This window comes from Lathyrus oleraceus, chromosome 5 (genome assembly GCF_024323335.1).
Source record: "Lathyrus oleraceus cultivar Zhongwan6 chromosome 5, CAAS_Psat_ZW6_1.0, whole genome shotgun sequence".
Classification (NCBI taxonomy): Eukaryota; Viridiplantae; Streptophyta; class Magnoliopsida; order Fabales; family Fabaceae; genus Lathyrus; species Lathyrus oleraceus.
In genome coordinates this window covers 44,636,150-44,652,367 of record NC_066583.1, presented here as the reverse complement: position 1 = coordinate 44,652,367, position 16,218 = coordinate 44,636,150, and positions in this window count along the sequence as shown.

Here is a 16,218-nt window from a genome sequence, read left to right as displayed (position 1 = left end):
GTGACTCCGAGGACAACTTAGACCTTTGTACTTCGGTAGGTTCGGCACCTTGAACTTATATGGAAGCACCATGTTTGGAACTAAATAAAGATCTCGAGCATCAATACCGAAGGCTAAGAAACCCTCAATGGCCCTTATTCTATCGTCTAACAGCTGAGAATTCGCCGACCAGGCCGAATCAGTAGCAGGGACAACGACCTGACTGGCTGGTCGAGAAGTTTTTGGAGTTATGGCTTGAACAATCTGAGGAGCAAACAACATCTGCAGTGGGTAGGAGAAACCAGGAGGTACTATTTGAGCAGCATGCACCACGTGAGGATACTTTCCTCCAACCTGAGCATTAGGAGCCTGAGGTGCCCCAATCTGCACATACTGGAGTGCATGATTGTTAGGTGCATAGGTAAGTGTAACACCCCTAATTTATTTAATTGTTTTTATTTAATTATAGCATTTTATGAATTATTTGATAATTTGTTTATGTGATATTGGTGCACTTTTGAGTGTTTTATGAAGTTTTAGAGTATTCGAGAGTATTTTAGTAATTTAATAATGATTAAAATATTTGGTTAAGAGCGGTATATTTTATTTAATTATTTAGAATAACGATAATAATTATTGGAGGTTTATAATAATAATTATTTAATTATTTAAATATAGGGTGACATCTTACGTTAAAAATATATTTTCCTTTTAAAATCAAAAAAATATTTTATTTAAATATTAAAGGTGTGGGGCTTAATTGAATAATTATTTTATTTAAATATTAAAGGTGTGAGGCTTAATTGAATAATTATTTAATTTAAGATATATTTTATTATATTTATCAATTAAATAAATATTTAGTTTGGGATTAAATATTTGGGAATTAATATTTAATTGGATTAAATATAATATATATCGTAAGAAGAGTCTGACAGTGAGGGAAAAATGAAGGTTTGAAGCATATCGCTAAACGGCGCAACGACGCATCTGAGTCCAGGAAGACCATTTTGGAACGATCGTCAGACAACGATTTAGAGAGGGAGGAACATCAAGACCTTGAAGGCTCAATCATAAGGTAAGGGGGGAGATTGCTTACTATAAGGTGAGTTTTAGGCAGCAGAATGATGAGGGTTCCCTTACCCTCTCATCAGCGCTTATTTCTCATCTTTGTTAAATGTATCAAATCAAAATACAAGTATTGCTCTGACCATATGGGGTTTGGGCCAACCCCTTTGGTAGATATGGTTTTGTATGAATAATATATTTTATATTGAAATTTCAGTTTTGGGAGTCGATCGTTGTTACGATCTGTGCTCAAATGGGATAATCTCATTTGGTCACTTTTGGTGATCGATATCACTTTTGGTGATCAATATAATTTTTGGTGATCGATTTTTGGTGATCAATATGATTTTTGATATGATGTTTGGATCGATAAAATGGTTTTTGGTGTTTTGTTAATAAAAATGAATTTTGATGTTAAATCACAATATAATATAATATAAAATTGAAGGTTTGTGATTGTTTTATTAAAAAGTATCGATCCATGAATGTTTGGTCAATTTGGTTTTTCCCAAAATCCTTTGTCAATTCTATATGATAATATCTCACAAGTGTTCATATGGATAATCTCGTTTGCTCACTCTTTGTCCTTTATTTTATGGTTATGATTAATTGTAACCTTTTTGGGGAAAATCTAAAAACTCTAAAATTAATCTTGGGGTGAAAATCACAATTTTTTGGAGTTTGCCATTGGGAATTGTATGTTGTAAGAATTCAACATTGGGAGGCAGAAACTTGGAAAACCTGAAGTAGGAGGGTTGGTTGCACGTATCGGAGGAGAAGTCACGCTTAAGAACGGTTCAGTAGAATTTTGAGCAAGTTTGGCGTCCAATGTCAAAATATCGCATATTATATATTTTCGGAAAGGGAATTGTCCCAGAAATCAAACTCACTGTTTACCGTGAATATCCGGGTTTTAAGTCGTTTAAGCTCGTTTAAGTTTCGAAAACAGCGTTTTACTATTTTTTGAAATTTCAACAATTTATGTTTTGTTTGTTTTATGTATTTAAAGACATTTGGCAATGCCATAAGGATTAGACCTTTTGATTATAATAAATTTCAAATTTTGTTTAATCTTTTTGGTGAATAATAATATATTTTTTTAAAATAAAGTTAAAACTAACAAAATATTTGTTCTTAGTTGAAATTGTGATAAAATAGTCTTAAAGTAATTAAATATATCTTTTATAAAATATTATAAAAATATTAGTATGTTTAACTCACTTTTATGAATATAATTAACTAAATTATTTTGGGGGTAAGAAAAGTGAATATATTGTTTAATAAACAGAATTTTAGTTGATTTGAATTTGGGCGATCCTTATTGGATAATTAGTGGTTCGTGAATGAAACCTATTTTGGTGATATCCTTTGGGATAATTTTGGTGTTTATAAGAATTATTATACATAATTTTGGTGAATTGTGATGTTTGTCCATGAAATGCATATTCGTGATTCATATTACCATACATTCATGTGTTTTGGAGTTTAGGTGGGACTTCGGTCCATTTTGGTGGCCTTAGATCCATTGGTGGAGATCGTTGGTCTTGGTGAAAAAGATCACGGGCGAGTCTCAAATCCATTGGTGGGGATCGTTGGTCTGGGTGGGAAGGACCAGGGACTAGTGGAATAAAATCAGTAACATACCTCTGATTCCATAATATATTTTTGGTACCATGTACATATAGGTGATGAAGTTGGTGGATCATAACATTGCATTTTATGGTGACGTGTGTTTGTGATTGTAACTGATATATATATATATATATATATATATATATATATATATATATATATATATATATATATATATATATATATATATATATATATATCATTTATGTATGATCATTATGTTTCTTTAATGTCATTTTGTTGCTGAAATCACATTCTTACTATATGTAAGTAGATTCCCACCCCTTTCTTGGTTGTTGGTTTTGTGGTGTGCTTTGCACGTGTGATTAGCAGGATTGCAGTTCGTTGTTGCAGTGAGATGGATATTGCCTCTCAGAAGACTTTTATCTTCCTTATATTCTATTTTTCGAATAAGAATGCTCTGATCTGTAACATTGGGGATAAGGGCGTTCATTTGCATACTTTTATTTGCTTGTAATCAACTATTATGAAATTTTGATTATGACGTATTAATTCAATTTTATTCAGATATGTTTTATGGTGTTTCTAAGTAAATTTCCGTTGTGCAACATCAGTTGTTTTATGATTTATGAAGTATTTATGATGGAGTAACATCCTTTTCCTGTTATTTTTATTTAAAATCTATTATCGAGGTTTAGGGTGTTACAGTAAGCATAGGCACAGAAGTTGCCCCAGGATAACCAAGTGGAGCAGCTTGAGGTTGGTTCGTGTTTGTAGGTTAAGCAGCATGGGTATGAACCTGAAAGTGGAGGTGCGGGTCTAGGTATTTGTCTTCAACATTAGGGGTTTCAGTGGGAACCTGACCTTGATTGTCCTCGAGGTTGGCATCATCAACCAGAGGCGTCTGGACAATGGGTACACCCCATGGGAAAACAACATTTCCAGCAACAGTAGGGTCAACGAGAGTCTAATGAAGGGAGAAAACACCCCCATTTGCAAAGTGAGCAGCAAATTTTAGGGCATTCCCCAGGGATAGGCAGCAACAAGCCTATTTAAATCATAAGGGATCAACTAACGGTTCCCAGTAGTTGGTATTACAGTCTCCGCCGGAGTTTCGACGGTAACACCAGCAGCAGCAGTAGGATTGGTCACCCCATCAACATGGGCAGTAGCAGGATTAGCAGAGGTAGAAGTCATTTGAGTTTGGAGGAGCTCCAAGATAGTCTCCATGTTTCCCTGTAAGAGGTTCATTCTACTATGGACTTTAGCAAGGGACTCGCGGACAACAACGTTGTCAGATTTGTAATCAGCCATTATCCTGATTTGTTTGCACGGGTGAAATAGTGATGACGAGTCGTTGTTTTTGCTGTGGAAAGATGGTGATGGTAAGCATTTTGTTTTCTGGTTAGCCATGTGAAATGAATGTATGAATGTAATAAATGCATGTTAGCAAAAAAGAAAAATATTTCTAGGGTGCCAATGTGTCAGTGTGCATATATAGTCATACAATGAGCAGGAATAAGACAACAGAAGTATTTCAACACGAATCTCTTTTATTCATTTGAATATCAACCAGTACAAGTTATTACAACTCAATATCATCTTAATGAACTAACATGGAGATCAAACTTGATCCTTTCCATAACAACCTTACACACTGATATAAAATGGAAAACAACCCATTGAGTGTTATGAGGGAACATGTCAGCATAATGTAGCGGTAAATTCATGATCATCAAGCTATGGATAAGCTAGACATCAATAAAACCAGAGTCGCCACCGCGCTTTTATTGTTTCCAAGGGAAATGGGAAAAGTACGAACAAAACCTAAAAGTAAGAAGTTTTCAAATCAAAACTAATAAAATGTCAGAGATTACAGGTAAGGGGGTTGGTTACACAGAGGGAAGGTGTTAGCACCCAAAGTGTCCTAGGTACTCCTAGGGAGCCCTTTTTTGTGTGCATATGTGTTTTGTACAAAATGATGTTTACAAACAAATAGAATGGGGGGATGAGAAAAGAATTCATTAATTATATTTTTATGTTTGACAAGACCTTCGGACTTGTGCCTACGTACCAACATAAAAATGAGGGATCAAAACCTTGTAGTTCGTGATACAAATTTCAAAGTGGATGTATTTCTTTTATCAAAAATTAAGTTTGAAAGGCACAAAGGCCTAAAAATGGTTTGAATGAGTTAGTTCTTTTTTGGTTTTTGAAAGTTTAAGTCAAGTATAATTAAGTTCATTTACAAGTTTGATTATGAAAAGAAGTTTGAAAATGCAATGGCATAAGGCCAAAGTTTCTACCTTTTTGCAGAGTGGTCAAAGTTTAGAACAAAACTATTTCAGTCAAAGAAGAATTTTTAAAAGGAGGGAGAGATTTTGAAATTAAAAAAATAGGGAGAAGATGAAGAGATTAATCCCATGTACAAAATTAAAAGTTAAGAGCTGAAAAGATTTAACCAATGGGTAGCAATCCAATAAACAAGAATGTCTTATAGAAACCCAAATTCCCTTGGACATTTAGAATCAAGCAACACACCATGCATACAATATATCAATCTTGAAGAGTAAGGCATCAAATAAATATAGTCACATCCAAGCTTATCCACTCCATGATCTTCTTCAAATAACCCATGTAATAGATGAATTCACAAGTCACAGGTTCAAAATAACAACTTCACAGTGATCATGTTGCAGATGAACTCAAAGGGATCTTGAATGATGTATCATATGAAGTTTCAAATTGCAATCACTTGATTTCATAAAAGTTGGCATTGGCCAAGTCCTTTAGCATATGAAGGTTGCCTAAATTCTAAGTCCAATTGGTCTAAGATCAAGTCAACTGTCAACACAAAAGTTTTTTTAGGGTTTTTGTTCTTATTATGTTCATTAATGGTCAAAGACCACACAAACAAAATATACACAAGCAAGATATATCACACAATATGGTCCAAATGGACAAAGAGAAAGTGACATTAACATAAACAATTAGAATGATATGAATAATGGAAAATGAATAGAACTTAAAAATTAAAGTGCATTAAAATAAAGGACTTGAAATTAAATGTTAGTTATTAATGAGTTAGAAGTTAGTATTGTTTTGCTTTTGCTTTTTATCTCTTAGTCATTCTTTGGAGAACACTCAACCCACTTATCACAAGCATGGATCCTTGAACCAAGACATCTTCCAAAGGAAGGAAAAAAGGCCAAGTTTCCACACAATACCATGAAAGTGGGGAGACTTACAATCTCACTAACTAGAATGTCATGCCTTTTGTGTCACAAATTTAGCGATATGTTAAGCAATCGTAATTGGACTTATGTAGAAGTCACAACTATTTGAGGTTGGACAATAGAATTTTGGTGTTAATGCATGTTAGAGACATAGTATAATGGACTACGTTCATGAAACATACCACACACAAAAAGAATATGCAAAAGAGGTGGCCTAATCTCATCCATACTTATGTTAATTTTTCAATTAACTAGCCTTAGGATTTTGAGATATCATAGGCCAAATGAGATGAATGCATAAAGAAGGGGAATGAGACGAAGAGGGGGGGGGGGGGGGGGGGGAATGGATCAAAACTCAAATTGATCAGAGGAGGACTTTTACCAAATTAATATCATTAATTCATTTTGGGAGATTGAATGTACATTCCATCAATCCCATAAATCCAATGATATTAACCTAACAAAGTCAAATCAATCTTGACCAAGGCCCAACAACAAGAGTCAAACTCAAACAAGTCATCACAAATGGTCAACACAATTAATTGGCAATTATTCAATTTAAAAAATACTAAAATAATACATTTAAATTAAATATGGTTTGTCAAATTCCTAAAACCTCATCAAAACACCAAAGAAATGGCCATGGGATTTATCATAGGTCAAACAAGGTCAAAGGACCTTGGAGAAAAAATTTCAGAATTTTTGAAGACTTAAAAGTATTTTTAAGCAATTAAAAACAATCACAAAATCAATTAAATCATGAAAAATATTAATAATGATCCAAAAAATAATTTTAATTCAAAATATGAAAAAGGAAATTATTTGAACTTTTTGTGAAACTCTCATATTTTTTGGATCAATATTAAAAAAATTAATATGAATTAATGAAAATAAACTAATTAAAATGAAAATCAGAAAATAGCAAAAAAACGTGGACCACTTGATCTCCCTCATTAATTAAGGTGGCATATCAAGTGGTCATCGGCGCACGTTCCATAATAGACACTAGTCAATGCGCTGTAGGGATGATATTTAAAACCAACGCACGAGATTAAAATATTTTGCAAGGATCCTATGGTCTGAGACGTGCCAACACACGATCGGAGCTGTAACTCCGGTCTTCTTCTCTGGTGGACCTCACCGGACTAGTCCACCCTCAACCATCAGTAGAATAAAAAAGAAGGACATGATCTGAAAGAAAAAACGACGTAAAGCACGAATTTGACCTCAATTTTAACCAAATCTACATATATAGAAAGATATGAGGAGTTGAATTTTGAGGTGTGTCAATTGATTTGCTTCGATTTGACCTCTAAGCAACTCAATATTGTTGCCTACATTGGTAGGACTTCAGACAACCAAAGATTCAAGAGAATTGAGTAGAATTGAGTGAGAATCGAAGAGATGAAGTTTTTTGAAAATTACCTTCAATGCTATGCAGAACTTGATCTTGCTTGCTTCAAACATGATCTAATCACACTTGAGAAGCTATCAGGAAGTGATTGGAAAGGTTGCAAGGCTGTGGATCTTGGAGTTCTTGAATCTCTAACATTTGAGATTCAAACTCAAATTTCAAATTGAAATTTCTCAGATTTTCCTTTAGTATGAGAGGGTTTGAACTGGGCAGCAAAGCTGGCGCGCAAGGTGTGATTCAAATGAGCTCATAAGCCTTCTATTTATAGCCAATTGAAGTGTTATTTGCACACTTCAAAATCTATCCAAATTTGGCAATGTGAATGGCACGAGTGCATGGGCATGTACAGGCCCATGATGCAATGCATAACGATCTAAAATCAATTATGTTGAAGTCTGAATGAAACTTGAATGGCAAGGCAATGTGAAATGAAGCTTGTACATTTGATTCTTTCCAATGATGAAACCCTGTTAAAGCCATGCGCAAACCTAGCAAACTTCATCCAAAATGCATGAACTTGGGTTATTTGGAAAGCTTGGAACAAGGGGAACAAGTTTGATGTCGAACACCTTTTCATTTGGAGCTTGGAACATGGTGAATTTTGAGGTGGAAGTTTGGAAATTTCAACATGTTGAAAAATTCTCTAAGTGTCAAGCCATATACTTTAATGTTCCACTTTACTTAACTTTTTGTGTGAGCTTCAAATGAGAAAAGTGTCTTCATAAAAGTTGTATCTCTTTTAAACACCTCCAAAATGGTCACCAATTTCATGTCATTTGGCTTTAGAATTATAGAGTTGTGCATTTTTGAAGTTTGGAAAAATCACTTGTTCAATGGTATAGGTAAAAAATGACCTATAATGTAACCTCATATCACATGCTCATAAAAGTTGAATTAGATCCCACTCCAAACATCAAAGTTGAAGTAGACATCTTGAATTTTATTATGAAACTTGTAAATCTTTCACCTCATAAAAATCGAGCAAGTCATGGCCTTGGGAAGTTGACTTTCAAATTAGGGTTTAGACAAAATGACCTATAATGTTTCAACATAGAAAATGATTTTCCAAGCAAAACTAGATCTAGGTCTCAACATAAAAGTTATTTGGAATGTAATTTAGAGTAACTTTTATCTTGGAATCAATTTCATATGATGAAAATTGTAGGAGATAGGGTCTAGGGAGACCCAGTTTTGGTCAGATGAATTCATCTGGCCAACCACCATTAACCAACTTGCTAACCTTCAATTCTTTGGACTTTCTTGGCTCATGGTAGATCATATATGCATAAGATTATGAATTGAAGTGTCCCTTGAGAAACTTGCTCATCTGGTGAGATAGCTTGTTGGAGAAGTTACTTAAGATACCCAGTCAAACTAGGGTTTCCAAAGCAAATCACCCTCAAACTCTTGAAGAATGCTTGATCAATATGACATGTAGGAATCATTGGGACTCATATATGATGCTTGTAACCATACTTGGATCAAATTCATGGTTGTGCTCTTTGTCATGAGGGTCTTAAACCCTATATATGAACTTGATAAATCAATGGGGTCATGCCCTTCCTACAAAAGAGTTAGGAAAATGAAAAGACATATTTTTGTATTTTGGTTAGTAAAGTGATAAAATACAAGTATAATACAATCACATAGTGCTTGGTTATCTCTCCCAAAATAATCCCAATGAAAGAGGGGTAAGGAGGATGCCAAGGTATGATCCTAATGCTAATGCATATGATGAAATTGCAGGAGGGATCTTAGGGTCAAAATTGGGGTCTTACACATAAGCCTTCTTCAGAAATCCGGGAAGGTCCTCGAGTGACTGATTAGCAAATTCGGCCAGGCGAGCATGTCTATCAGTCCAATATTGAGCATCCTTGATGAGGTTGCACAATAAGGAGTGGTTAGGTCCGCTTAGAATATCGTGCACAAATGCCTCTTTTTGGTCCAGAAGGACCTGCAAGTGATGACTCTGGATTTCCCACTGAATAACTTCCTCTTTTAACTGGTTCCTTTCTTCCAAATTCCGATGTGCCTGACCATTCAATGCCCGTATCTCTTCAAACCTTTTGTCGATGTAACTATGGAGTTATGAGAGAGTTACTTCTGGCTTCTTGGCACAAATTTGCTCTTCCTTCAACTCTTTATAGGATTTCTCCAATTGGTCTTATAGAGTCTTGATCTAGCTTTGGTAGTCAATCTCCAATTTGCATGCTCGGTATTGGGCTTCAGCTAATTGCTTTTTCTTGTTTGCAATGGTCTGAAAAGATCCCCTTAAGGAATCTCCCACCTTCCTTCTCTTATTCTGCTCAATCTGAATGTCGGTATCAACTTTATTGAACCTTTCTCTTTTTTGACTGAGGTTGGCTTTTAGATCATCATTTTCTGAGGTGAGCTTTCCCAGACTGGAACGGAGGCCGACGTTCTCCTTTTCCAACTTCTTAATGGTCTCTTTAAGGCAATCCACTTCAGAAATGACAGTGACAGATGGTTTGATGGTCTTGATACACATGGAAGGTTCCCATGGGTATGACAGTTTGATCATCTTGGCTTTTGACTTCACCCAATTCGCATATGGTGTTGTTGCGGTACAAAGTTGTTTGCCCAGTTCTTTCTTCCCAATATGTTGTATCTTGCCCCAGGATTTACACACATTCTTCATCAGATCCAGATTTTCAACCCCTTCAGCTAAAAGTAGTTCTTCCAATAGACGGTCTTCAGGCTTCTCCTTGAGTGAATACCCCAACTGACGCAATGAGAGAACATGGTTATAGTTGATCAAACCCCCATTTATGCTGACGAGCGGAACATTTGGAAACTCCCTACATCGGAAGATCAGTTGTACCCTTTCTTCAGACGAAGTCTTCAGCATCTAGCGACATCAACCTTTGTGACCATTTCAAAGCACCCACATTATCAACAAATGGCCCTTTCTTCGGTAAGTGGGACATTATCCACTTCTGAAGCAGGGGGAATACATCAATTCATAGTTCCACCCTTCTTCATGTTTCTCTAATGGAAAGAGAAGAAAACATCAGTTAGTAAGGTAGGGATTAGGTTTTGGGAGATGAAGATGGTGATGGCGATCTTGTCAATGAAACCTTCAACACTCGGGAATAGTACCATACCATAAATGAGTAGTGCAAAGCTGGCATAAAAGGCGTCATAACTTCCGCTGTTGGCAAACACAATGGCGTTCTCGAACAGGAACTTAGACGGAAGGCCATGCGTATTGCCCTTAATTCGGAGAGTGGACTCGATTAAATCCTTCTTCATGCACAAGGCCTAAGCTATATCGGTAGAATCCGGGAATTATTTTTAATCATGTAGGGCGCTTGGTCTTTAACCGGCAACTATGGGAAGTGAGCAAACTCTTCTAGTGTGGGGGCTAGAAGAAAGTCCCGAAAAGTGAAGTAGTGTAATGTAGGGTCATAGAACTGTGCAAATGTGAATATCAGTCATGCGTCTTCCTTAGTGGATATGACTCCTAACAGGTTACCATATGCTTTTTTGAAGGCTACTCGGTAATCTTCAACCAGGAATTCGCTGAGCTTCCTCAATTCACCGGTCTTGGAGTCTCTTAATTTATACTGATACGTGTTTCTTTGGTCTGTCTTTTCCATGACTGCACTGACAATAGCAACTGACACTGTAGGCCCCTCAAAATGCAAATGTAACAAAAAAGGTTAACATTATGATGCAATGATATTATGTGATGTAATGACGACAATGTGTCACATAATCAAAATTCTGGCATAGTAGAGGAATAACTCATCAGACAATGATGTTCCCAAAAGGATCTACCATAGGTATGACGTCTCGTGTCAACCATAATCACGGAATAACTCCACAGAGGTCAAACACGAATCTAGCCACGTTACTATCCTGTGTGTGTACTCAAACTCGGGGATAGAGCTTCTCTCTCATGTGTCATCAACCTAACCCAACAACAGCATATACAGATATCCAGGATGTGAGAATGTAATAATAAAGTAAATAGAGAATAATGTAAAGCGAGTAAGGAATAAAGATAAACACCTAAAAACTAGCGAGAAAACAACCTAAAATAGGCTCGACTCCTTTTAGCGACTAGGAAATGCTCCAAGAAGCAAACTCCCCAGTAGAGTCGCCAGCTGAAGCTAAAGGAAATATACCTGAACGTATCGCACGCTTGAACATACAACAGAGTCGCCATCGAACTTTATTTATTCTCGAAGGAAAGGGAAAACATCGATAAAACCAAGAGGAAAGAGATATGATGGGTAAGGAAGTCAGTTATGAAAGGGGAATGTATTATCACCCCAAACATCCATGGTAATACATGGGAATCGTTTTGACTGTTCTCGCTCGAATGAATGTGATATCTAAAGATTACTCGCAAAAGAATGGGGGTGGAAAGAAATAAATAGAGTGCTCAGTGAGGATTAGGGCCCTCATGCCTACGTATCCTCATAGTGCAATGAGGAATTCAGAGCTCCGTAGTTCAAAGAACTAGTGGCGGGAGATGAAAAGAAGTGTGATAGAAGGTATGGTCTGAACCAAAGAATAGTGCTTTGAACTTCAACAAGGGTGAAAACATGAACCCAGGAGTAAGGTGGCTATTACCAGTAGGTGGGCTAGCATGGCTGCCGCTATAGGGTAATGCCGAAAAGACGAAGAAATAGGTGTTTGGGCACAGTCTCAAACATCTCTTGGTTCACAAGGTAACACAAGAAGGAGAACAAAGAGGTAGTTTATTTGGCTCAAATATCTGGTATATCACATGGAGTGAATGAAGGTAGAATATGACTTTTTCATGGAGATGAACGGAATGAAGTGACCAAAGTCACAAAATTGAATACTTGGTGATAAGTGACTGTAGAAGTATTGTTTAAAATCGAAAGGTGAAAGTGTCTCGGAATCCATAAGATAAATGGGATTTATACCATAAAGGGAAACGACTTTAACCAATACATGGACTATAATGACTGCCACTATAGGGTGATTAGCCAAAAAGGAAGAAATTAAGTGTTTGAGCGTGTGTCCTAAACAACTTTAGGTAGAAATGCAGACTCTACATTAGGCATCCCAAAAGGATGTATATGGAATTCCAAGGAAAGTGTATTTCGATGTCAAAGAAGTAGTATGTCACTGGGTGAACGATTTATGATCGAAGGTATATAATGAATCGTGAAAGGTATGGATGGTGCCTTAAGGTGAAAGAGGAAATAATTAGGAGTATGCTCGCCAAGGATTCACATCTTCGTGCATACATATTCTCATTGTGAAATGAAAAAGTCAGAGCAATCGTAGTTCGTGGACCCACGAGAATAAGGAGAGAGATATATAGTGATGAAAAGTATAACTTGTACCAACAAAATGGTATCAAAAAGGTATTTGTCCAAGCAACGGGGACTCATAAGACTGTCGCACCTCGAAAAATGATGAGAACACGACCTAGCGAAGCGCAATCACACGCTCGCAATGATGGACTGAACAGAGTCGCTGTAAGACCCCAATTTTGTCCCTAAGATCCCTTATGGGATCATATCATTGCATTTGCATTGCCTTAAGAATCATAAGCATCTTGGTTCCCCTTACCTTTGGGTGGGACCTCTTGTGAGTGGTTTGAGATCACCAAGCATGCTTGAACTGTATATTATTGCTTTTCTTATTTTGTTTACTAACCAAAAGCACAAAAATATGTCACTAACATCTTTTGTTTGTAGCTTGAGCAATCACAAGGTCAAGAGCTTCAAGGAGATCCTTTGTGCATAGATATGGCCAAGTGAAGATGATATCCAGCATGGTAATGGTTCCCAAAGCTCATCCATCAAATATGCCTCCCTAGCATCTCAATTCATCATTTTGATCAAAGCAAGTCAAAGGGTTTGAGGTTTGTCCCCCAAAGAAACCCTAGTTCATCAGATCATCCATAATGCCTTGCTCTTGAAGCAACCTCAACCCATGGTCAAATACAATAAAGGGAAGTCCTCTAATTCATCATTACATACATATTTGAACTTATTTGAGTGTCCTCAATCATCAATTCATCAAGATATGAGTCATGGACTTGAGAAGTTGATCAGTCAATTCATCTGATTATTTTGAAATACACTGAGACCTAACGTTTTATGTGTTGGTCAAATGGATATGATCCCAAAAGAAAAAATGTTCTTAAGGACAATATGAACAACGTTCATGTTCATCAAAAATTGATTTGAAGCTTGGAAGGTCATCTCCCATTCCAAGACATTATAGGTCATTTTGACTGAAACCCTAATCTTGGGTCAACTTCCCAAGAACATAACTCATACTTTTCTTATGATTTTGAGGTGGGATCAAATTAATTGGAAAGCTTAAGATGTTTAATTCAAATGTTATGTTGAACAAAATTTCAAAATCTCAAAGGAAATACATGTGATAATGCAAAACATTATAGGTCACTTTGGACCAAATGCATTGAAAGGCAAAAAAGTCCAACTTCAAGTACCCATAACTCTTTCATAAAAAATCCAAATGATGCAAAATTTAAGTCCATTTTGATTGTATTGAAAAAATATACAACTTTGATGTTGGAGGTTTTTTCATTTGAGGCTTGCATCATCAAAACAGAGGGGCTTGAACATTGGCAAAATTTGGAAACCTCACCCTTGCATGTTTTGCACCTTACACTTTAAACTCAAAATTCACTAATTTCCACACTTCAAATGGATTTTTGCCCAACATAACATTTGTTCCTTACATCAAGACCTTTCCAACCATTACTCGCATGCTCATGTTTGGATTTGGAAAATGGCATTTTCGAAAAGGAGAAGTTTTAGGCATAATTGTGCATAACATGTTGAAACTCATTACACAAGCCTATGCAATGCCAATTACACGTCCATTTCAGCTCAATTATATCTCAGATTGCATTTGGCATTGAATTTGGGCCTTCTACATGATCATGCAAGCCCATGCAATGAATATCCATTTGCCATGCACACGGGTTTGATCACACTTGCCTTGCCTCTCCATCTATAAATAGAAGCATCATTCCATTCAATATCCATCCATGAATCAACCTGAAATGCTGCTGAATTGAAAACCAAACCTCTCACCAAAGGAACTATTTCATTTTCATTCAAATTTCTCAGATCTGAAATTCAACTAAATCTGGTTGAATTTCTAGATCTAAAGTTCCTAGACCTCTCTCTCATAATCCATTGAAGCTCTATTTGGCCAAAGGAAGCAAGGAAGCAAGCTCAGATCACTACAATTCAAAGGTTCTCTTCAACTGGTTTTTTTCTTCGAAACTCACTATTCTTTAATCTATTTGCTTGGCTATTGTGTTGTCTGAAGTCCTCTCCATAGAGGCATCATTGTTGTGTATTCAATTTTCAAAATCTAACAAGTTCATGATGAACACCATCAAGTTTCAACCTCTGATTTCTCTCACTATAGAGATCTAGAGTAGAAATGGATGGTACAGGGGTGATGTACATCACCCCAGCTTTAATTTGGTACCTAGATCGTGGATTTTGGTTGAGTTTGGAGGATCTGCAACTCTGGCCGGAGCTTGAGTGCTCACCAGAGAAGACGGTGGCGCTGGCCACCGTCCACCATGCCAAATTCAATCTGGATCGTTGGATGCACATCCCACGTTTTAATCTCAACCATGCGTTTGGATTACTTGATTTAATGCCATGTGTTTCGCTGCTGACTTTGGCCTACCGTGGAAACGCGCTTCTGGACCATTAAATGTTTCCACGTCAATTAATGAGTTCCATTAGACGCTCCTTGTTTTTTTGAATTTTCTAATTTCTGTTTTAATTTCTTTTATTTCTTTTATTTTCAAAAATTAATAACTTCTTTATTTTTAATTCAAAAAATATGGGACCAATTGCATTCTTCTCCAAATAAATTCTAGTTTCTAAAATTGATTTTTAATATTTTTTATTTTGTAATTTGATTTTTTTGTGAATTTTCTCTTTTCTGGTTGTTTTTAATTCATTTTAAATAGTTTTTGATATTCAAAAAATATAAAAATATTTTCCTAACCTATTTGAATGATGAAGGATCTATGAAAAATATTCTCATCAATTTTTTAATTGATTTGAGATTTATTTGACATTTTAGTTCAATTAGGTTATTTTTATTCATTTTTAATTGATTAAAATTAGTTTCTGACTTTTAAAAATGCTGAAATTTTTTGGCAAACTTGGTTTGACCTTGTTGAACTTGGGATAAATCACTTGGACCTTTCAAGGTTGATTTGAAGTGATTTTGAAGTTTGACCTTTCTTTTATTTTTAATTCAAGTTTATTTTTAATACTAAAAATGCCAAAAAATATTTTGCTTATTATTTGACCTCCAATCTTCATCCCATTTTTGGTTTCTCATTGTTTGACTTTGACTTTCAATGTCATTTGATCAACACACATGGATTGGTACATTTTATTTCACCTTATGCACTTTATTCTTTCCATTTCCTTTTCCATTATTCATCTCTTTCTTCTTCTTCTTCTTCTTCTTCTTCTTTTTGGTCAATGAGTTGAAGGTTGATAAGTTAGCATTGATTAGGGAGACTTAATCTTCCTTGATTCAAATTTAATTCATCTTGATCAATTGATCAAGGGAATGACTTTGCATTAAGGATAGGTTGTTTCCTAAATCATGCAAAAGACTTAAACCAATACAAGATCAATTCTCTTCTTCTTTTTGGCATGGCAAGTTGTTGGAACTTGGTTCACTAATCAAGACTTCTAACTTGTGTTGTTACCTACATTATTATTGACCGGCCTCAAATAGTTGTGACTTCTACATAAGTCCAATTACGATTGCTTAACATAGCGCTAAATTTGCCTTATGGCACACTAACTACTAACATTAATAATGAACCATTAACATTTACTTTTTGCACTTTAATTTTATGCAATTTACCATTCTTGTACATCTTATTCATTTGCT